The following is a 24,936-nucleotide window of genomic DNA, read 5'->3' on the forward strand; positions in this document are numbered from 1 at the left end:
TTTACAATTTAATTATCTCTGACACTTTTCTATTTGCTTATACAAAGGAAGCCAAGTTGCCTTTTCTTCATCAGGAAATTGATGGCAAGTTATGCTATTGCCCAAGATCCCAAAGTGAGCCAACAAAAGATCTCGACCTCCAAACTCACCTTTTAATACAAGACTCTATCCTTCCCTTCATATTAAAATTCAATGTAACTGGCCATTCTTGCTACTGCTATGAGGTATTAGGACAGGTGGCTGGGAAGTTGAGAGCTTGTGGTGAAAGGAAAGTGGGGGAAGGGAAGGTAGTACATTCTGTTTTAGACTTAAGCCTAAGAGAATGCTCGGATAACCAAGTTTAGATGCTTAGCCAGGTGGATTAGAGGTGCAGGAAAGAGTTCCAGAATAAAGATAAAGATATGTGACTCATGCACATACAGGTAATAGCGAGTAGGAGACTGGAAATCCTACTTTTTCATACAGGTCTCTTGAGACCAACGATGTTTATTATAATAAAAACTCCATTTCCAATTCTGAACATCATTGTGAAGTAGAATTACAAAGTGGAACTAACCAGGAGCATGGGGTTAGTTGCAAGAATCAACCAGAAGGCAGCAGGTTCAGTTTATAAAATCCAACAAGCAAGGCCAGCCGGCAATTAATTCTCACCTCTCCACCCGTCACGGTCCCTACCATTTGTAATCAACATCTCAGATATTACATTCAAATTGCTTTTCTCCTGATATCTCCAAACAGAAGTATTCTGTCCCTTCTTTAAACTCCCAGAGGATTTTATGTGTACATCTTTTATAGGCTGCATCATAATCTGAATGGAGTTGTAGATATCTGAATGGAGTTGTAGTTGTTATTGTTGCCATTATCCTTCCCACATAATTGAACATGTGGATGGTAGGGTCATCCACTACGGGAAGGATGGTGAATGTTCAATCAGAAGGAATGCACTACTGGCACACCTAACTGGCAGCTCCCAGGGTCCTCATTTGAAATGGCAAGGTTAGGGATCTTTTCTTAAAGTCAGAAGGCACTGCTGGGCACCAGTATTCTTTCCAATGTAGCAATTCAACTCAGCAACAGTTATCCTTTATCGTAATGGATGTGTATGCTGTACTTTCTACACCTCAAAGAGGCTAGGAGTCCCCAAAGAAATAAACCTCAGCAATTGGTCAGGCTTGGCTGCTTCATTTCCCTTTTTCCAGAAATCACAAGCTGAAAACAGAGGCTCAAACTCTTGTGCTGTAAGGGACTCACATACAACTTCTTCCCGGAGGGGTAACTCTCCAATAAGACATCCTAATATGGACAACACCATCTAATACACTATGAGTCTTACAGAGCCAGGCAGGACATTCCTGGCCTTGACCAATTTAAGAATTTAAAAATCAAGTGCCTGTTAGTCGTTCATCAATGTTTCCATGCATATCCATTCCATTACATCAGGGCCATGATATTTCAGATCCCAGTGTCCAGGGTCCATTAAAAAGCAAATGTCTCCTTTAAACAGAGAGACAGTGCATTTCTCCTTCATCCTTATTCTCACTGGTACCTCCCTCTGCTCAACTCCTTTGCAGGTTCATTTCCAATAGGTTTATGTAACACAACAGCTGAGTAATATATCAAAGGGGCTCTGGGTGCAGCGGCTGCTGAGATGGCATCTCATTTACAGCTTTCCAGTGAATGAGAAAGCACTCCTCACTTGAGAGCTGCCTGCCGCTCAGGACAAGCTAATTGTACCTTAAGTTCAGATTGTTTGCTTTTTTAAGGGCATGGGACCAGAAGCAAGCTGGCCTAACACTTAGTGAAAGTGTGGCCCTTTACTGCATGAGATGTGCATTACAGTACGCCACAAATGATCCACCCCCAAATATATTTGTGCCGACAATCAAGTCTGTGTGTGAAGACTTGGGCCCTGGAATATTAATATTTACATTGTTTTTTTCATCCTAGAAGATATTTTCTCATCCCTGTCATTTAATCCTCAAAACAACTCCATCAAAACATCATTGCTATTTTCATTATTACCATCGTTCATTCCCATTTGCAAACTGAATAAGTCAAGGGTCTGTGTGCTAGACGCTAAGTGTAGTGTCCAAGATCCAAAGCCGGTCTATGGCAGACCTGGGTCTCTGACTCCATTTTTCTGACTCAAATTCAACATTTTTCTTGATACAAACTTTCTGAAGACAAACCATACCCTAGGAATGGTAGGGTATATGGAAGAACCATTATTTCACTGATTTATTCACTATTCCAATTTATAATCAGACATGGTAAGACCCCCATAACTTTTTAAATAACCCTTATTTTTTATTTCAAAATGTTTATCATAGACCATCGGTAAGAATCATAATTATTCAGAAAATGAATCATTTGTAATTTCACTTCCTGAAATGGCTTGTCGTTAACACTCTAATGTACACCCTATTAGACTTCCCAGGTTATAGTACATCCTATCTATAATTACATGAGATGTAAATAGAGTTTATGTGTTATGAAAGTGAGATATTATGGATGACATTCTATATATTTCCATTTAGATATCCATCAACCTCTTCCCAAGCCATTAAATATCCTCCATATCACCATCTGAAGAGCTACATGGTGCTCCATCACATGGATGCATCCTAACATAGTCAACCAGTCCTCTAGAAATTGAGGAATAACAGAGAGGAATTCAATTATTTCATGTTTGACTCTATTATGAGCAAGACTACAATGAAATACTTGTAAATAGTCTTTGTGTATTTCTGATTACTTCCACAGGGCAAAAGCCTACAGAATTCTTGAACCAAAAGGAATGAAGATTCTAAGGCTTTGAACAAACCACCTCCAAAGTGACTGTAACCATTTCCACTTCCCAGCAGCTCTGCCTCCACAGCATGTCCCATTCACCCCAATGTACCAGCCTCCATCCTTCCCAACTGGTCTCTCATACTGCCCACCCACCCCCAATCCATTTGCCTAGGCAGACAACCTTTCAAAAGTAAAAAACCTGTCATGCTTCCTACTACGGATGCTCTTCTGTTTCTGACACACACCAAGTTTGTCCTGCAACCTTTACACTTGCTGTTCTCTCTCCCAAAGGCTCTTTCTCTCTTTCTTAGCAAGCCTAGCTCCTATTTGTCATCCTAGCCCCAGAGGGGTCTTCCCTGGCCACCAACTTAAAATGACTCCCTCCCTATAATCATGATATCCCATCACTTTGCTTCTCTTAGATTCCTTGTCCACAGCACCAACCACATTATTCATATTAATTAAGATCTCTTATTGATTTGCCTACTACTATATTTTGTCTCTTCCCCCTTCCCTCCCCCCACATGTACAGAAAATGTAAACTCTTATGCCCCTCAGTGTGCCTGAGAATCATACATTCTCAGTAAATATTTGTTGAGTAAATGAATGCACAGAAAAGTCATTTTAGTGCTGCCCTAACCAAGCATAATATGGTGGCTAAATCTAATGTAAGACATACCACCTACTGCCTTCCAGAAAAGAGGGGGGAAAAGACAAGAGATACCATAAACAACAGCAAGTCAAGACTGGTGGGTAACGGCAGACCCCAAAGCTCAGGCTGTGATGCCTCACCTCACATCAGACAGACCTAGCAGAATCTAAGCAGGCATCAGAACAAGGCCCTTCTGCATTGGAAAATAAAAATCTACATCCTTTAAAACTAATCTCAAAAAAAAAGCGGGGGGTGGGGGGAATTTACCATAAGAAGTTACAACATATAAGAAAACACCCAGAAGTGTCTTCTCTCATATTCTAGAGATATTTAAATTGTCCAGGTTAGCAAGATATAGATAGGGCAATACAACTGTTTTTCACAATTTGAAGACCTGACATATTATTAAAAACAAAAATATAAAAAGTGTTTACATTAGATCTCTAGATTACAATAGCAGCTATGGACATGCATGTGAGACTCTCACCCACGTCAGCACTGCTGAACTCCTGGGTGGGCAGAGGCGATGCTTTACCAACTGCCTACTGCTGAGCCCCGACCAGGGAGCCAGCACTGCACCTGGCATTTGACATGTGTGACCACATATGAGCCTCCAGGCGACTCTCTGAAGCATTGCTATCCCCACTCCTACAGGTCAGGAAACCCAGCTTCATGGAGATCACAAATGGATTACATCAGGATTCCAACACATGCCTATCTGGTATGTGCTTTTTACACAATGTCCCCAGTTGCCCATGGCACAGTTTGAGAACCAGGGTGCCCAGATTCCCAGTCCTTCACCCTTTCCACAAGTTTGTGCTAATGCTGGATGCAAGAAGCAAAGAGCCATTTCCTTCCACCTCTGAAGAGCAAGAAACCCTTTCTACAGTTGAGAACAGCTTTCCCTGTATGATTCCCCTGTCAGGTCAATGTCTGGAGTTTATCCAGCGTCAGAGTCCTCCTCAAGGACAGCCATTCTCCTGGGCTCCCTTTGGCCCTGGGTCAACAGGCCACACAGCATGTGCTTCCTCTCTCTTCCAGGGTCCTGCCTGAGACAGCGCCTCAGATACAATAAAGCCCATGGTGTGTGTGAAAGAAAATGTTTACAGTGTTTCAGGTACCCCAAAGAAAAACCTTCACAGTCATTTTAAAAGATTAGTTTCCCTCTCTAATCTGAATCATCGTGAAGGGATAAAGCCAAGCCAACTTCAGGGAAAAAGGCCAGAGCTCTCCCTCTAGAAGTCTGATGGAAACACTGGACATGAGATGTATTTGACAACTTCTATTTACAACTCTAGAGAGTGACAGAATCCTTGAAAATACTTGATTCTGTATTTTTTTTTCAATAAATGAACAACAAAATGCTTAGTTCCTAGTTGGCCAGATAAAATGTAAGACAGGAGTTTCCTGAATTGAGTAAGAAGCATTGTTTGTTGGTCTCTCTGCCTCAGCTAGGTCCTCTGAGCGGACATCAAATGAGGGCAGATGAGGGAGAGCAGCTTCTTCTGACATCACACCAAAAAAGAAAAGTAGAGTGAGGCCAGAGGCACATGGAAACAGGGACAGGGACAATGTGGAAAGTAAAGTAGTTCTGTGGGCTCTTTCTTGAATTCTCTGCATAGCCCACCAAGGCACAAGGGCACTCTTCTAGAGGAGAAGTGTCCAAAACCACAGTGCTCCTGGCAATCACAAAGGGCATGCACGGCACAGCAATTTTAGAAACAAGATTCCACCAGACTGACTTTTAAAACAAATAGACACATATTTGTAGGATTGGTTCAATCTGGCACAGGTTTAAACTCAACCTTTCCTCCCATATGTCACGCACACAAATGCACATCACCAGTTTTAAGACTGACAGCTTCCGTCCCATACCGAGTGTCTTGTTCTACTTGAAAGGCATTTCCCAGACTGAAATATTGAGACATATACAACTCATACAACGATGTTCAGGTTGCTAGATACTGACTAGTCAACCTATGGTCAGTAGCTGCTGGAGGATTAAAAACCAAATTGAAATGACCAGATTCCTGTATGTTCAACCTACAGCTGATATAGGACCTCTCTGCCCTCCTTTTTTTTTTTTTTTCTGTTGTAACAAAACAGATCTTCTTAAATATATTTCACATATTGCAGTAGTCCAGACATCAAATGTTTCCCAGAGTGAAATTAAATATAGCATTTTATTTGGAGCAAGTCAGCCTAACTCAATTTTCCTTCCCAGCATTGCCACATAGAGACCTTCCATTTGGCAGCTGGGAGATGTGCTCAGCTCTGAGCTGGACTTAGAACTTCTTTCCACAGTCTTGACAATCCATCTGTTTCCTCTGCCCTTGTTCAAGAGCTTTAGAAGTCATAAAGGGGGCAGTTTGGCCCTCTGCCCTCAGGCCCTGTCTTTAGGGGAAAACATACCTCTCTTCCCAGCAGAGCCTCTCCAGGCTCCTCATGACCACAATACTGCATCACTGGAAATTTAACATCCTAGAAAAAGCAAATGAATTTGCCATGAAGCAGTCTGCCCTTGATGGAGGGAGTGGCTCCCATCTGGAATGTTGTTGCATGTCATTGTGCATTGTTGATGTTTACCCTAACACAACATCAGGAGAACCAAGCAGACTGGGAATCTCACAGTGGATAAACATTACTGCATACCAACTGAGAGCTGTGCATCAGGAACTGAAAGGTTATGGGGGAGCAAAGGCTGCCAGAACAGGTGGAGTGAGGGGAACCTCGAGAGCCAAAAACCAACATGCTCACTTTACAGATGCAGCAACTAGACCCAGAAAGGACATGATGCTCCCAGGGTCACAGCACCAGGTGGCAGCCACAGTGATTTCCTAAATCTCTGGTGAAGGCTTTCCCATCCCCATCTGGGAAGTTTAGAGGAAGACAAGTACCAAGTAGATGCCTCTAACAAGTGTGTCATCAGTGGAGGCTTAAAGTGATCCTTCCCTCTTCCCAGGGGCCTGAGAGAGTACTTGGCATCTCTTTAATTCCCGAAACAGCCCTCAAACAAGGAACTGTGGCTCACAATTAGGCCCAAGATCACCAAGATCCTGAATGTCACAACTGCAATGTGAATCCAGTCCATTTTCAACTCCAGACCTGACTGTGCTGTGTTGCCTCACTTAGCCCTCCTCCAAAACGGAGCCATCTCTAATAAGCGTGTGGTAAATCAGAGCAAGTCCAAATGAAAACACAAGTTGCAAAGCATCTATCAAGTAGCATCCAAAGTGTGTGTGTGTGTGTGTTTGTGTGTGCGTGTGTGCGCACATGCCCATTTACACACATGTAGGAAAAAGAACACATCAAAGTACCAAGTGGTGATTTTAAAATTTTCTTCTTTATAAATTTCTGTTTTTCCAAAATATTAAACAGTTCTTATTTTTAAGAACTAATTTAACTTAATCTGAAATTAAAAATTTTAAACTGTGGTAAAATACACATAAAATTTAGCATCTTGACCATTTCTCTTTTTAATTTTTTTAATTTATTTATTTTGAGAGAGAGAAAGAGAGAGAGAGAGAGCATGAGGGGCAGAGAGAGAGGGAGAGAGAGAGAATCCCAAGCAGGCTCCGCACCATCAGCACAGAGCCTGATGTGGTGCTCGAATTCACAAACCATGAGATCATGACTTCAGTGAAAACCAAGAGTCAGATGCTTAACGGACTGAGCCACCCAGGTGACTCCCCCCCGACACTTAACCATTCCCAAGTGTACAGTTCAGAACCATTAAAACATGTTCACATTACTATGCAACTGTCACTACCACCATCCATCTCTAGAAAACTTTTCATCTAGCAAAACAGAAACCCAATACCCATTAAACAATAACTGCCCAGTTTCCCTCCCCAGCCCCTGAAAACCACTGTTCTACTTCCTGTCTCTGTGAATTTGCTTCTCCTAGGTCCTCCACATAAGTATTTGTCCTTCTGTGTCTGGGCTTATTTCACCTCGTGTAATGTCTTCAAGGTCCATCCATGCTATAGCATGTCAGAATCTCCTTCTTTTGTATTGCAGGTGCACACCACATTTTGTTTACCCACTCAATTGTTCGTGGACACTTGGGTTGTTTCAACTTTTGACTATTGTGAATAACGCTGCCACAAAACATAGGCATACAAATAGTTTTTTAGAAACACCCAAGCTTCTTAAAATCCTGAAGTATTTTTTTCGGAATGTGCCACTGTCCATTAAAATCAGGATATGTCTTCTGTGGGTCCTAGCCTGGGAAATGGAGCAAATTCTATGCTGGGGTCTGCACATTTTGCCTTCTGTCTTTAAACACTTTTAAACCAATGGTTTTCAACCCTGACTGTACATTAGAATCACCTGGGGATGCTTTTTAAAAATACTGATGTCCAGGAGCACCTGGGTGGCTCAGTCAGTTAAGCGTCTGACTTCAGTTCAGGTCATGATCTCAATGGTTCGTGGGTTCAAGCCCTGCATCAGGCTCAGTGCTGACAGCCTGGAGCCTGCTTCAGAGTTTGTGTCTCCCTCACTCTGCCCCTCCCTGCTCATGCTCTCTTTCTCTTTCAAAAATATATAAACTTTAAAAAAAGACTTTATAAAAATACTGATGTCCAGGCCCAACTGAAGACATCTGAATCCCAATCTCTGAGTTGAGGAAGACAAATTAGATTTTTTTAAACCTTGCCTCTCCCCTATTATTCTGCAGGGGTGAGAATCACTGCTATTAACTCTCTTCTCTCTTCTTTGGGGGCCCCTTCTCTTTATTTACAAAATGTCTACCCTGTAAATAACACCTTTTCTCCCATCAAAAGTAAAAAGGGTTTACTGGCTAGTCAACTACCCTAGGTGTTTGCCTGATTATGTCTGAATGAGAAATGCTCACTGCAGAGCACTGCCTCCTCCAGTGCAAACCTTTTATCTCTAATTGTGCAATAAGAACCTGCCTCTTTCTTGGCAGGAATGTTAATATGAGTAAGCAGGTAAGAAGGTATTTCTGGGCCTACTCAGTCCTTAAGGAAATTATAATTTAGTCCTTTTAAGGCAGCAAGGGCAGGAAGAGAGAGAGAGAGAGAGAGAGAGACAGACAGACAGACAGACAGACAGACAGACACCTCCACTCTCCAGGCTTGGAAGGAGGCTGCAGAGGAGGCTGGCTCCCTGGACTCACTGCAGGAGACAGAGGACCTGGGTCATGCTCACATTCCTCTGACCCTAAAACACCCCCAGGTCCCGGCCTCCCCCATTCTCACCCAGGACTCCCAGGTACTTCCTTTGGTGTGTCCTGAGGACAGTCAGTGTGGCTTTGTCCAGTTCTATATTTGATCGTTTCCCCTCTGTAACCAGCACTCCAGAATGCATCTCTCTGCTGCTGTGCTCTCTGATCTCCGAGTTCTTGACAACAGAGGGTGTCGCTAAAAGGGGAGCATCGTGACTTCATCAACAAGTTGAGTTCTAAACATCTCTGTCAGAAGCTTCACAAGCAAAGGTGGACATGCAAGTGGCCGCAGCAGGACATACTCTGGGACGGTCTCTCTCTCCGCTCTCTCCCACAGGGCTCTCCTCTCTCAGTAGGCAGACCTGGGACTCTAAGGCCCTTCACCTTACCTTGGGGCTCCTCTGCCTTTTTGGGGAGAGCCCTCCAAACAGGATATTGGAAGACATCCATGCTACAGTCACAGCAGCAGCTTCACGTTCCCAAGGACTAGTTCTCCATCCACATGAGATGTTAATGTAACAGAATGCCAAGCTGTGCTGGAGGCCAGGACCCACAGCAGGAGTTCAAAGGAGAGGAGAGAGGGTGAGCTGGAGGAGTCCAGGGAGCTGCAGAGAGTCCACAGAATGTGGGGTAGCCCCAGTGGAGGGAGAGGGGGATGGACATGATGTAGCCAGGCCTAGAAAGCAGGAAGAGGGCACTCTACCCAGGGGACAGGACCTGCTTGGGTGTGGCCGGGGTGAGCAAGCCCAGCTCTGAACTTGTCTGTGCCCTCTCAGCAATGCCAGTCCCACAAAGTCATGAGCAATAAGGTTAGCAGAGAACTCAGCACCACGATAGATGACCGGAACCTATCCTAAGAAGCGAGCAAGCTCACAGAAAGGAAGGGAGAGGCAGTGTGAGGGGTAAGGAAAATGAAGACTGAAGCCCTGAATAATACAACAGGACACCTCCAAATAGCAGATGAACGCTGAAGCCAGGGACCTCAGACGGGCATGTCTCTGACATATCTCTGACCAGTGAACCCAAAATACACAGCCACATGTGGATCTGGCTATCTTGTGCAGCCGGTCCTTGCGGAGCACGTACTAAGCATCAGCACTTACACACTCCCAAGTTGCCTCCAGGTTTTCATGCCCCCTTCCTCCTGACTTCCCACTCACAAGGTGCTTAAGCCCAGACCCAGAGGACACCCCACTGCAACATCAGGAGAGAGGAGGGGAGACACTTAACATTATTTTGATCACCTCTTCAGTATCTCTTTTAGGCAGGGGTGAGACAGTTCTGCACAATTTACAGGTAAAGAAACAGAAGCACAGAAGAGAAGAGATGGAGTTCAAATGAACCTCATGCATCAATAAATTATGTTTGCCAATCAGAAGTGTCTGCCTATGGATTATGGCCGGGCCTGCAGGAGGAGGAAAGGCGGGTGGGCGGGAGGACTATTCAGCAATGCCATCGCTAAATTAAAGTACACTGGTCACGGGGCACCTGGGTGGCTCAGTCGGTTAAGCGTCCAACTTTGGCTCAGGTCATGATCTCACAGCTCCTGAGTTCGAGCCTTGTGTCGGGCTCTGTGCTGACAGCTCAGAGCCTGGAGCCTGCTTCGGATTCTGTGTCTCCCTCTCTCTCTGAGGGAATATGAGTGGGTTCACTCATATTCTGTCTTGGTCTCTCTCAAAAATAAATAAAAACATTAAAAACAAAAAAAGTACACTGGTCACTCTGAGGAAGTTAGCTTCTGTGGCCCAGGGCTGAGATCCATTTTTGAGCATATTTACATAGGAAAAGGAGAACAGTGTGACAGAAAGGGCACAGGGATGTGGACGCAGACAGACTCAGGCTCATTTTTAGCTCTGCAACTTTGGATTTCAGCTTTACACAGGTTAAAAAATGGCTAAGGGATTAAAAAGAATCCTGGTATTATTATCCTGGTGATACTCAATAATAGAAAACTGTTTCTATTAACTTATTGCTGGTGTTTAGGCTTTCTTAAGTTTTCATCACAATTATTCACAAATTTATTGACCTAGAATAAAACCCAATAAAATTTTTGAGTTGTCTGTTGAAAATGATTGAGGCCACTTCTCATTAATTGTGTACTGATAAAGAGCAATTTCCCAGGTACAGTTAGGTGGGAAAAAAAGCAATGCAGGACAGAATGTATAAGTGTTCACATCAGGGGCGAATGAGAAAACAATATATGTGTATATGTTCTCTGATGTGTAGGTCTCCTACCAGGACAGGCCCTGGAGGTGAGGAGCAAAGAAGAAGAGAGACTTTTCACAGTATACCCTTTCATGTATTCTTTATTTTGTACTATGTGAATCTGCTATTTTTTAAAAAATACATAGAATAATTTACTTACAAGAAGTTTGGGGAAAAAATAAAGCTGTGCAAGGAGCTGAAAACTTTGGATGAGCTAGTGGGAGTACATGAGTGGTGATGTGCTTCATAGCTCAATGGAGAGACAGTTGCCAAGGACCCTGTGTCCTGAGAACAGTCTGGGGCCATGGGGAGGGGTCTCCAAGCATCCTGATTCCATCGCTTATTACAGAGCCTTGCAGTGCCAACCTCAAGATAAGCCATACAAAACAACTAAGAGCCACCTCCCTGTAGATGACACTGGTGAAAGTTCGTAACTCTCTGGTTCACATAGCATCTTCTATCCAAGGAGTGCAAAGTGCTCATGCACATTCACGAGGCCCCAAGGCCACCCTTAGGAGAAGGGAGCAGCTCTCCACAGCTGTGAGGACTGCGACCCTGAGGGGCATGGAGGGTAAGCCCCTCCAAGCTCAGTGGCCCAAGCCTCCCAACTGAAGTCTCTCACTTCCAGTCACCCCAAGGCAGTTGTTCCACCTCTCCATGCCTCAGTTTCCTTCTTTGCAATCTGAGAATATGAACAGTACTTATTTCACAAGATTGGTGTGTGGAGTAAATAATGCCCAGACACAGTAATAACTAATATTGATTGAACCATTATTTTATGCCAGACACTGCTTTAAGCAATTTGACCCATATTTACCTGATTACTCTCCTTAATTTATGAGTGGGGGAACTGAGGCACAGAGAGGTTCTGGAAGCCACATACATGATAGGACTGGTGAGGGAACCCCAGAACACTTCACATGCATCACTGCTCAGCAGGCTAACATGGAGGACTGTCAAGGTTTCAGATGGGCGCAGCCTAGAGATGGAAAAACTGAGGCACGAAGAGGCTGCTGGCTCTGCTGCTCTCCCTCACATATGATTGCAAGGCCATAGATGGCAACCTCTATCAACAGATGTCAGGGAAACCAAGACAACACTGTATGGTGGCATTACTGCTTCTCAGTCTGAGGGCAGGGGGATGCGGGCTATCACTCACAGATGTAAGCCCTAGGTTCCCTCTGAGACCTGCAACCACCTCCCCCCTCTTCAGGACCCAGGATTCAGAGCCTTGCTGACCAAGTGCAGAGAAGGTGCCAGAAAACCTGCATAAAAATCCCGAGGTGCCTGGAACATGAGAAAACTGGTTATTGTTCAAAAGCTCATGGCTGCCAGTGAAACATGTCGAGAGGGGGTGGCCCAGGCGGGGGAGGGGCAGTGTGTGAAGCCGGCAGGCCCATCTGTAAACACAGAATACGTTAGGAATGTGTAAGCAAAACCAGAAATCCCTCGGCAGCTGCCTCCATTCCTCTCCTTCACGGACAGGGCCTGGGAGGCCTTCGGAAGAGAAGGGAGTCTAGCGTTTAGCCTCCGATGGCCAGAAAGATAGCTCCACAGACTGTCTGTCACAGAGCACTGGGTAAAACAGACACACAGAGAGCTTCACTCATTAACATTGGCGTTGCCATGACAATAAGCTGTTGCCAGGTAGCAGCGAACTAGGAGAAGAGTGAGAATTAGCAAAGCCTAAAAATAAAGCCGTTATGTTTCTTCCCCCGTCTAGATGTCCATGTGTAACAGGCAATAATCTCGCCTCCGCCTCAGCCCAGCCCTTCTCCCCAGCCAGCCCCCACTGCTGCTCCCAGCCCAGCACCAAGGGCAAGGAGCTCCCCTCTGAGGCGGCAGGAGGGGGCCTCCTAAAAACAGGTGAGGGCTAAAACCTGAAGGCTGGCTAACAAGCGGCACCGGAGAGAGAGCAGCAGTGCAAAAGCCAGGAGGCATTTTCCCCACTTAGGTGGTCAGCCTTGACTCCAGACTGAAGCTGGGCCCACTCCAGGCTGTCAGATACTTACCCCATTCCTTGGCTCAGAAGGAACAGGAAGAGGCAGGTGCCCTGTCCTAACTGACCACTTTTCTCTTGGAAACTACTTAGCCAAGCCTCAGCCCCAGAGGTGACTGTGGAAGTCAGGAGCCTGGGCTGGGCAGCATGAGTGGTTCACAGTTTCCTTTAGAACTGTGATACCACCAGAAGAGCCATCATGATACTAATTCCAAAAGGTAAAAGAGCATAATGATAAAAATCATTGAGCAATTTATAAACATCTCCAAGGGACAGGCAGTGAAATTATTTTCAGGGTCTTCAGGGCTGACTCTGATATCAGAAGAGAAAATGCACGTGTCCAGTGGTTATCTGTTTCCTTTGTTCATTTCTCCCATCAGACCCTAAGCTGCACAAAGGCAGAAATCACATCTAACCACTCACCCTCATAACCTTAGCACCTGCGGTTGTCCCAGACACACAGCCAGCACACAACAGACACACCAGGGGAAAGAGGGAGCTGGGAAGGAGCTGGGTGCTGCCTCAAACACACGGCAGAGACAGCATTCTGGGTAAATGGCGAAGATATCAACAGTAATAATACTTGACCTAGATAAAATACCTCTCTTTCTACAATTCTAAGCTCTGTATTTTAAGAGCTAAGTACTACTCTCTATCCAGGTCTCTATTCTCAAAAAATTGATTTATCACATAGACAGGTGTGTCATGCTTTAAGCAGATCAGATAAATTAAAACCCAAAATTTTGTTGGCAATAATTTCCTTTATAAGTCATTATAATAAGGTTTCCTCAAATATAGACCCGTCTAATTTCTTTACAGTATGATTTATTTAATTCAGATAGTATGTGCTAATTTGAATCTCTACTTTGAGTGAAGCCAGCAGCAATAGTGGAATTCGTGGTTTCTTTGCTTCCAACAGACTCACCCTTGACTCACCACACTCTCCCTCTACCATGGTTAATATGCACTCAGCAAATGCAAACAGCAGCTAATTTTAATATTAGTGCAAGAAGTGCGTACTTAAGAAACTAAAATCATTATTTCTTTCGCCATCAGCCCATAAAAATATATAACCCAGAACAGAACATAAACATTATTTCTTGGTTCTTTGACTGTTCTGGAGTATCTAGCCATTAATCCAAATGCCAGTTCTTGCCTCTGGTCCCCCAAGCTTGTGCAAATAACGTAAACAGAGAGAATGACAAGGAAAAGTAGGAGCAGAACAACTGGGGATTTGAGAGCAAGCCCCATTGATCATCTCACTCCCCATCCCAACCTCCCAGCAAGGCCAGAGCTGTATGACTTAATTTATGCTCTTGAGAGAATGAGAATCAGCAGGTAGGGTCCTACTGAATAAGTTATAGAGATGCACATGACTGCTGTATTTCAACAAGACTCCACAGCAGTTCATATTCTTACAAAAAGACAGCAACAGTAGCCATCAAATCTGCTTTTAGCATTGTTTCTAGACAAGCTAAAGTTCATGGACACATTCCTTCTCTTCCAAAGTCAGACACCCCAGACTTTTACTAGAGGGGCCGTGTATTCACAATGCCTGATATGACATAGGCACAACCAGGCACAACCCAGACGAGTCCAACAATGCTACTGGAGCATGATTTCTACAAGTGTAAGGAAGTGGGATAGCAGTCCATTAACTGCAGAATCCCAAGTGATATGTGTCTCTGACATCACAGCCTGGAGAGGGCTCTTATTCAGCAAGATCTGCCTGATTTATTGTTCCCAGAGCTGAAGCTGAGGGCCCCTGCATGCCAATGTCCACCTGGACCCCTGGGTTTTCAGCAGGGCCTTCACTTGACCACAAAACAAATGGAAAAGTCAGTCCTGACACTAACTGGAAAATAGGGTTCTTTTGAAAGCTTTATGTTCCTTTCTGCTAAAAGGGACCCAAGAGACAGCTCTTACCATCACTACACAACCATCTTGATACATAAAATCCCAGCTTGTCCTCATTACCCATCCACATCCTTTTCTCCTTCTCTATGGCACAAAATACCCAGTTATAGCCACAGATTCCAATGGAGAGGAGTTACTGAAGAGATGGTGGTGACACAGCAGCCAGCTTCACTGCACCCTGAGTACAGCCTATGGCATTGCGCTGGGCACCTCATAGGTGACCAAGAAATAGACGTCGAATCACTGAATCAACGAATAAAAAAATTAACCTAATGCTCTTTCCCCTAATACACTTGCATTACTGGCATGCTTCCCAGTTTAGAAACTTGGGCCCAGTTCTCTGAGCCACCACAAGCCTAACGGGGATCACACTTGCCTGTTACTGCCTTTGAGGTCATTTGCACTAGAGCCAAATGTCATTGCCAGCCCTGCAAGAACTGGGTTGAAATCCACCTCTAACCTTGAATCAACTAGATCTCGATCATTACCCTGGACTTCAGAATCGAGGCACTCCCACCAATCCTGGGCTTCCTCATGGGAAAGGGAAACAACACAAGCTACCTGAAGCCCTCAAGGGTAGACAGCAGAAATCCTAAAGCTGTCATTATGAGCAATACCATCACCATTTCACTTGGTACACTCTTGCAAACGTCCCTACTTTGTCCTACCCCACCCCCAACTCCCGTCTTTGCAAAGACTTCATATTTTGCACCATGGTCCTGGTGAAATGAATCTCGAATGATGACCCTAATGAAGCTGTTGAAACCTAGGGAGACCCCAACTCTGCACTAGCCGCTCCCCCCAGATGTTCGGTTGCAAAAGCAGTTGGATAAAAATAAAATCACACCAAGTTGAAGATTAGATTCCTCTCCCTGCCCTTCCTTCCTTCCTGCAACAGATAAACTTGTTTTCTTACTGTGCATTTACCATTTTTAGAAACGGGTTGAAAGTAAAATGCGAGCCTCTCCTGGAGGAAATGGTAGGATATCAGTCAGTCTCTCCCCCTCCCCGCCCCTCTCTACTCTCTCTCTCTCTCTCTCTCTCTCTCTCTCCCCTCTCTCTTCTCCCTCTGTCTCCTCTCTGGCATGTGTTACTAAATTTTATACAGCTTGACTTGCTGCATCTCTGATATGAGCTGCTTATATACAACATAACCAGACACATATTTTTAAGAGTACGCAGCACTTAAAATAACTGGATTTTAAGCCTTCTGATTTTAGGTGAGAATTTGGTTGGAGGACTGGATGCGTCTTGGCTCTTGAGAAAGCAAGCAATTAGTGTTTTAAAGAAATGTATGAGTAACCTTTCAGGAAGCCACTGCCTGAAATGTAAGAAAAATCTGACTTGCTCTTTGCCCCACCAGACCCCCCCCCACCCCCTTGGAAAGTACAAATATCCTTCCCTGGATGGTTTCCAGAGATGAATTTTCTGAAGCTCAAGACAGTTATTTTAAACTTCAGCTCCTTAAACTGTATTTCTAAAATATAATTAGGAATTCTTTATTCTTGGCCAAACAATTGCTAATAGAACACTGTGTGTATGGTGGTACAAGCCAGTTAAGAATCTTATGAAACACTGCCCAAAATACACAGCGGCACAGACACACGTCTCTCTGTCTCTGTCTCACTCTCTGTGTCTCTTTCTCTTGAATACAAGTATGCACACAGATGGAACACCATTTGTCTTCCCAGAGCCATCAAATATCAGGCACATGATGACTCCTCCCAGTGAATTCCTTATTATTACAACCATCGACAGACCACTTCCAACTGTCTTGTTTGTTTGTTCATGAGGACTGTGGTATTTGTTTTTTTTTTTTTTTAAACCATATTGATATATAAAGTGGATGCTTACAAAATTTTTAAAGGTGTTTGATTATTGTTTTTATGAAAACAGTTCTAACAATAAACACATCACCCCAAACCAAGACTTTAGTGAGGTATAGTATGATTCGTTGCTTCTTACTGGAAGGCATGAGGGCCAGGGAGTAATATTTAAAAATCACCCACCTGTCAGAATGGACCAGGAGAGCTGGCCCGGGGCTCTGGAGCCCTCTGCCCTGCTAGACATAGATCTTCTATTTACTGGGTTCAGGGGATGTCCAGGGATCTGAGGAAGGGGCCAGGGGGTGGGTGCCCTTGGATTAGAGTTAACTCAAACGCTCAGAGTAGTTAGAAAAGGAACGACGTTTCTCCATTATTTCTATTGGTGCGGGCGGGGGGGCAGGTACTCAGGCCCTAAGTTAGATCCTCAGGTTAAACCAGGTGGAACCTCAAACCAAACCAAACCAAAAACAAGGCATTTGTTACGGGGTAAACACGTTGTTCTGGGGTGGGGTGAGAAGAAGTTAGATAACCTGACTTCATTGGTTTACTCACCCCAGGGGTTCTAATTTGGTCTAATCTTCAGCTACTAGGTATGATAAGTACAAACTGATCATTACATATTAAGACACTTTCATATTGGTCGGTAAATGGCCATTTCCCTGAGTTTCCCAAATTCCCTGTACCACCCAGGCCCCCTTCCTCAGGTCCCCTGGATCCTCCCTTGAACCCACTAAATAGAGGGTTTATGCCAGGCAGGACAGAAGGCTCCAGAACCCTACACCAGCTCTCCTGGCCAGTGGTATCCATTCTGATAAGTGCTGCAGGACCAGTTGTTAATAACATGTGCAGCCCTAGTCATAGTCTTCCCTTAAGACCATCTCAGCTAACATACCTATCCTAGCCAAAGCCATGGTGACTTCTCAGGTGTATGTCATCTCCCCTCTTGTCACTATCCCTCTCTTTCAGCATGTTGTAACTTTTTCATTTGAATTATGTTGTGTGTTTTCAATGTACATGTCTTCTGATTACTCTTAGACATGAAGAGATTTGAGGCAGGTATAATACAATGTTTTATGTTTTCTGCCTTATCACTTCATACTTAACACAGTACTTGGTGCATTATAGGTGTTTAAGGAATGTTCACTGGAAGAAACTTCTCAAGCCTGACATTCAAACAGCCATGGCTTATAAGTTGATTTCCATCCTAACCAGGCCTTGCCATTCTTAAAGTCCCTGCAGGTATAGTCCCCTCCATGAAACCTCTCTGGAATTTCCCCCCACCCAAGTGATTCTGCTTTTTCTAATCCCTATGAAATCAACAGACCATAATGCATACCCCAACACCTAATTGAACTGTATGTCATCTTATGTTATGTTCCTTATAAGAAAGTTCAATTCTTGTTGTTTGTTTTATCACCCCAACTAGACTATACATTCTTTGAAGATAAGGACCACGTGGGAAAAAGCACATTTTGGTAATCTGTTTCTGAAAATCGTATGTTCAGTGGGAAATGCTAACCTATTTCCCATTATTTTAAATAGGAAAAATTATAATGTGTTGCATTACATCAACCCCAAACCAAAATATATTATAATGTATTTCCTAAAATGTAAGCAAAGTACAGCACATAACTATCATATAAACTATCACATTAGGATGTAAAGTGTTTAAAATAGCACTTCCTGATCTCTCAGTTGAATGTGCAGAAGCCTGTCACCTGGTTTCTCCCAGACCTTGAAATGGGCCCAAATGGATGACCTCCTTCTAGGAAGGTTGGCGGTCAGGAAAAGGGGGAAGAGTGTGTTGCGGATGTATTATGGGTTGGAAAAGCAGTCTGGTCTACCTCACTATTTATTAAATTGGCTTTGCAAATCCTCCAACACATATATGTGACCAAGACTCCTCCCCTGAGAAGAGGATGAATGTTCCTTTAGTGTAGTCACATGGCCTTACTTAGCCCCCAAAATATCCCCAAAGCACATCTCCTTTACTGATACTCTGTGGGCTCTACAAATCACCTACAATTGTTTCTCATGCTCTACCAGTTGTATTAGAAACATAATTGGAGACTTTTTTTCAAAATGTACAGTGAGTTTGGGTGATATATTTCCTGTATAAATATCAACTGAAAAATCATTTTATTCAGAGCTGTGTATAAAATATGAAACAGGACTATTGAAAACTAAGCTATATTCTCCTAGGAATATGTTAACATGGGAGACATTCTGCAGGAGAAACCTGCATTTCTTCTGAATCTTTACCACCCTTAACACAATGATGAGTACATTGCATGTGAGCACTATATACCTAAGGACTGGTAAATGACTAAATAAATGGGACGAGATTAGGTTGGAGAGAAGGAAAAATCTTAAATCTTCCATGTTGACTCTTCAAAAGAGAAAAAGAACTAAGAATCAACACTCACTGGACACAAAGTGTGAGGTAGACATACATGTCATCTCTATATTCATGACAATGCAGAACAGGAGCTATCACTAGGCCCATTTTACAGATAAAAATACCAAGTTTCACACAGACTAGATAAACAACTTGGCTAAGAGCCACACAACTAGTCGGTGGTGAAATCTAGAATCAAATGCAGGCTTAACTCCAAAGTCTGAGCTCTTTCCACCATTGCATAGCACCTCCTCCCAGGTCAGAAGCAGACTCAACTCCCATGTTCTGCCATTCCCCCAACCCTTAGTGTCTTATTTTATTTTTGAAAACACTGCCCTGTGCTTCTGAAATCACCAATCTACATTATATAAGTTGTTAACTGGCCTTCTTCCCTCTGGATGTCATCCCAAGGTTTGGATTTTACATCTCATGGAGCTCCAGTGGAAGCACCAAATCTCAAGTAGACTACCAGGAGGCTCAGACTCGATTTACATGGAGCAGCCCCAGGTTTGCCCAACTCGCCCTCCTGCCTCCCTGAGTATCCCCAAATCAAGGTTAATCCCCAACACAGACCATGTACACCAGACCCTCTGCCTCCCCCCTTATTCAAAAACATCAACCCAAGAGGAGTCTACCATCACCATTTACTCATCTGACAACTATTTCTTACATGCCAGCAATAGGCTAAGAACTGGGATATGACAATGGCGAGAAGATAAATAAGGTTCTCAACCTCACCCAGCTTATGATCTACTGGGGTGACCAACAATCATACAAATAAATGTAATTACAAATTGTTTTAAGTTCTACAAGAGACAAGAGCAAGATAAAAGGGCAATACAGGGCAAGATAAAAGGTTATAACAGGAAAGAGGATTTAGAATAGGAGCTTAGGGAAGACTTGTCAAATGAAGTGACATTTAATGAGACCTAAATAGAAGGATAAGAAAGAGAAAGCCAAATTAAGAGTGAGCACCTCTGGGTTGTCGGCTTCCTCCTTGTAAGCACCAAGACCTGCCACCTCCCAAACCCCGCCTCCACAAGTCTATCTCCATGTCGGAACTGTGAGAACCCAGCCTCTCAGGGTGGTGGTGGGAGGGTACCTTGAACTTCTACATACAGAGGTTTCCCAGTTGAATTTGCAGAAGGCTGTCACCTGGTTTCACCCAGTCCTTTAAAGGGGCCCAAATGGATAACCTCCTACCAGGAAGACTGGTGCCCAGAAAAAGGGAAGGGATGAGAATGCAGATATGTCATGGGTTGGAAAACTACACTGGCTTTGCAAACCCTCCAGTACATGTGACCAACACCCCCTCCCCTGGGAAGGGATGAATGTTCTTTGGTGTGTGTGTGTGTGTGTGTGTGTGTGTAAGAAGTTTTAAATATGCATTCTGAGAGAAATGTAACTAACTCGTCTGGTTCTGATTCATTCATAACTCACCAAATTTGTTTTGCAAGTGCTGTCTGATGTCCAAGAAACTGCCAAGCATCCCTAACCCTGCATCCCGCTTTGAAGTGGTGGTTGTGCAGACGTCACATGCCCCCTTGGGCATTGAAGAACAGAGCCTGGGGCCCTGGGCCCTGAGATTTGGTAAGAAGAAGACCTGCTGTGAAGGTCTTCCAGTCACAGTACCCCACGCTACCCCCTTTGGTTCTGTTTAGCAATCTCTTTGGTGTGAAAATGCATCCATAATGCATGAGTGAACGCCCCATGGGTGTGTGGAGAGAAGGGGGGGATGATAATCAATGTTTATTTCATTTGTTCGCTGACTGAAGCTATAATGTCAGCAGCCAGGTGAGCAGAAAGAAATGTCCTCCTTCTCTAGATTCAGAAAACTGCCCTAAAAACAGAGGAAGAGACAGGCTTAGACATATGACTAAGTCAGGCCCCAGAATTCTAACTTTCTAGTTGGTTCTGTGTTGAATGGACCTTCTCAACCAGGAGCATTATGTCCCCTTAGGAGGTGGTTCGAGGTGAGCAGAGGTCCTTCCAGGTGTCACCATACCTGGGTGGGGACTTAAGTGGGGGTGAAAGCCAAGGCTTCTAAACACCCTGCAGTGGGTGACACAGACCCTAACAAAGAATGGCCTCAGCACTGAGCAAGAGCTACCCTGAGGGGAAGAAGACAAGGCAGTAACCATGGCACTTGGTGGCAACGGGGGAGGACAGCTCAGAGACAGGACTGCAGACATAATATCCTACACCACCTTCTTGGTACTAGCCTGTTGCTTCTCTGACCTAATAGCCTAACTAGGTCTCTGACCTAATAGTTCAGAGGCATGTCACTTTAAGGGAAAGACTATGTATGTCTCACTTTAAACTACTCAGTGTAGAAATCAAGTCATTTTCTAAATACTCCAGGGGAAATACTCCAGGTACATACTTGACATACTCCTTTCATAGGATCCCCATGATGATTTTATCTGCATAGAAAAAAAAAAAAAAAAACTTTGGTAGTACAAACAGCCACTTCCTAGGCTTCTATGATCAGGCACTTAAAAGCATCTGTTTATGGAGAAGAGAAGTCTGTCTTGGACTGTGAGACATGGGGGACTTTGTCAGACAGATGTCTTCATCTCTGGGACCCGGAGCATTCTAAGGACCTATGGCCCTTTATCCATGAGCCTCACCTCACCCACCTCACCCTCTGCTTACAGAAGACAACAGAGCTTGTACTTTACACACAAAACATTTTTAGATTAAATGAAGGGTCTAAGGATGGTGTTCAGCAGGACACTTTCCTCATGTGAAGCAAGGTCCCTTTCTCTTCTCTGCTGTAGCTCCTGAGATGGTTGTGCCTTCGAGGAGCAAGAAGGCAGACGAGGTACCAGTTTCATTCTGAAAGACCGGGAAGAGAAGTAACGGTCTCCTACCCCCAAAATAATTCTCATTCCGTTAATAAATGCTTGAAATGTCTTTAAATGATTCAAGAGCAGACTTAAAATATGAAGTATCTAATATTCATGCTGAGCTATAAATGACTGCTCTCTAGTTCTTCGGTTCTCGCACAGGTTTTAACAGAGAGAAAAGCTTAAAAGTGCACAATAGCATTGATTACATGGACAGAAAGAGGCTGGAGCATAGTGAAAGTAGAAAAAAAAAACATGAAATGAGAGACAAGCCATCACAGGCATGCTCAGCTAAACCAGCTATGAGACACCCACCAGGCAAGTCCCTAGCAGCATGAGCCTCAGTGTCCCTATTTGTAAAATGAAAGATTGAGCTGCATGGTTTTTTTAAACATTTATTTTTGAAAGAGAGAAGAGAGAGACAGAGCATGAGCAGGGGAGGGACAGAGATAGAAGGAGACACAGAATCTGAAGCAGGGTCCAGGCTCTGAGCTGTCAGCATAGAGCCCAATGTGGGGTTCGAAAGCACAAGCCACAAGATCATGACCTGAGCTGAAGTCGGACACTTCACTGACTGAGCCACCCAGGTGCTTGTGAGTTGCATGTTCTTAGAGGGCTTCCAACTCTAAAATCCACATTGTCCAGTTCAGGCAAGAAGAAACAGAGGCCCGAGGTCAGCACTGAATAATTTCTCTAATCATTACAACTTAAAGAGAAAAAAAACATACTTTTGCACGTGACAAAAGACTAGAAAAACGTAAATGGTCAGTATCACTTTTCAGCAGCTGCCGCTAAGGTGTTCAGTGCTTCTGAGGAAGCTGAGGCCGTGCTGAGGTGGGTCCCCCACTTCACCCTGAGACTAGCACGCGCCCACACCATGGCCTCCATCTTGGAGCTCACCTGCATCTACTCAGCGCCCTCATTCTGCATGACAATGAGGTGACAGAAATGGAGGATAAGATCAATGTCCTCATGAAAGCAGCAGGTGTTAAGTGTTAAACCTTTGTGGCCAGTCCTGTCTGCAAAGGCTCTGGCCGATGTCAATATCAGGAGCCTTGTCTGCATGGTAGGGGCTGGTGGACCTGTCCCAGCAGCTGGCACGGCACCAGCAGAGGCCCTGACCGCTCTACCACTGCTGCCCCAGCTGAGAAGAAGGCAGAAGCAAAGAAAGAAGAATCTGAAGTTTGATGATGACATGGGCTTTGGTCTTTCTGACTAAACCTCTTTTATAACATGTTCAATAAAAAGCTGAACTCTTAGGGGCACCTGGGTGGTTCAGTCGGTTAAGTGTCTGACTTCAGCTCAGGTCATGATTTCGGATTTTGTAAATTCAAGCCCCACATCAGGCTCTGTGCTGACAGCTCAGAGCCTGGAGCCTGCTTCAGATTCTGTATCTCCCCCTCTCTCTGCTCCTCCCATGCTCATGCTCTGTCTCTCCCTGTCTTTCAATAATAAATAAGAATTAAAAAAAAAATTTTTAAAGCTGAACTCTTAAAATGAATAAACAAACAGGTGGTGGGTACCCTCTAAGTCCCTGCCAAGAAGACCAATGATGAAATCAGTATCACTGCCTGCCTAAAAGCTATCACTCCTGCTCACTGGCTGGCAAAGCCTAGATTCTGGTTGGTTGTGATACCACAATCCCAGTGTTGGAGGTAAGTCCTAATTCATCTAAACCAGTCAGGAAATCCCATTCTCCTTGCTAAAGGGACATTTGACCAATTCCTGGCCAGGAGAAATGGTGGAGTGTATTGGACACTTCTGGGGGAAGCGTCCTCATTCTTAAGACACACTCAGGGGGAAGATGCCTCCTGTGGCCTGGACATTGCTGCTTCTGCCTGGGATGTGTGAAATGGGTAGAGCCATCTTACGATTTCGGGGGAGGTCTCTGAGGACAGAGCTGCCACACCAAAGATGTCAGAGCACAAAGGATCGGGAGGATGCATGCCTCTAAGCCCCTCAGGAGACGATGGGCAGGATGGAGTGATAGAACAATGTGGAGCCACTTGTTGAAGGTCAAAAGGGAAAAACTCACAAGCTTCAGGAGAAATGACTTTACGCAACTAATACCTAACTTACAAGAGCTTACATTTGCTTCAGGAAAAGTTTAGAAAAGATTTTTGGATAATACACTATAATACATGATTGAAAACAATTAACAGAACATCAAAATGCATCCCTCACCTTGAAGACTAAGAATCACATGGAATAAATATGCTGCTCTGTATGTCACCTCTTGTTGGCCTTGTCAAAATGAATGCCTGCCACAGCAACCCTGGACACAGGGCTTAGTAGGCAGGTCCTCCGTCCTCTTCCCTTAATACCAGGATCCCTCATCTGACCTTCCCACCTCCCACCTCTGACTTCCTCCCCCTGGTGCAACCTGAGAGCTGCAGGGTAGAAAATGAGGAGTTTCTATCAAAGACACTGCAGAATTTACCTTTTCTACCAAACATGATTCAATTGCTGTTTTTTAAAACTGAAGTCTTCACAGGGGCGCCTGGGTGGTGCAGTCGGTTAAGCGTCCGACTTCAGCCAGGTCACGATCTCGCGGTCCGTGAGTTCGAGCCCCGCGTCAGGCTCTGGGCTGATGGCTCGGAGCCTGGAGCCTGTTTCCGATTCTGTGTCTCCCTCTCTCTCTGCCCCTCCCCCGTTCATGCTCTGTCTCTCTCTGTCCCAAAAATAAAAAATAAACGTTGAAAAAAAAAATAAAAAAAAAACTGAAGTCTTCACAGTTTGGTAATGGAGGAACTCAATGCCACTGTGCGACACTGAGAGTACCACTCCCCCACACGTGTGGGGCCTACAGTATACAGAGTTGTAGGGAATCATTACATGGTGAGTCATTCTTATGCCTGAGGAACACATCCACATAGCCTCTGAGGGGAGGCCTCTGGTTCAACAGAGATCAGGCGCTCTTCTGGCGGCATACCTCCTCAGAAGCCACTTCTCCAGGGGAGGCAGAGGTGGGGAGAGAGCCAGGTGGGCAGGAAAACAGGCAGGCAGATCCCCAGGTCCTGGCCCCTGCTGCCTTCAAAGATGCTTTCAGCAGAACGGCCAGATCTGAATATTTTGTCCTAAAGAACGCAGGCACAAACACAAGCACCTT

The 24,936-nt window shown here is 44.5% G+C and overlaps 1 protein-coding gene and 1 pseudogene across 11 annotated transcripts in view; one reads left to right on the forward strand and one right to left on the reverse strand.

Moving 5' to 3' along the window:
* Positions 1 to 24,936, reverse strand: part of CACNA1C (calcium voltage-gated channel subunit alpha1 C) — a 664,692-nt gene that overhangs the window by 494,639 nt on the left and 145,117 nt on the right. The gene's annotated exons all lie outside the window — the stretch shown is intronic.
* LOC115518097 lies at positions 22,705 to 23,086 on the forward strand (annotated as a pseudogene).

The sequence above is a fragment of the Lynx canadensis genome, chromosome B4, assembly GCF_007474595.2.
Source record: "Lynx canadensis isolate LIC74 chromosome B4, mLynCan4.pri.v2, whole genome shotgun sequence".
NCBI lineage: Eukaryota > Metazoa > Chordata > Mammalia > Carnivora > Felidae > Lynx > Lynx canadensis.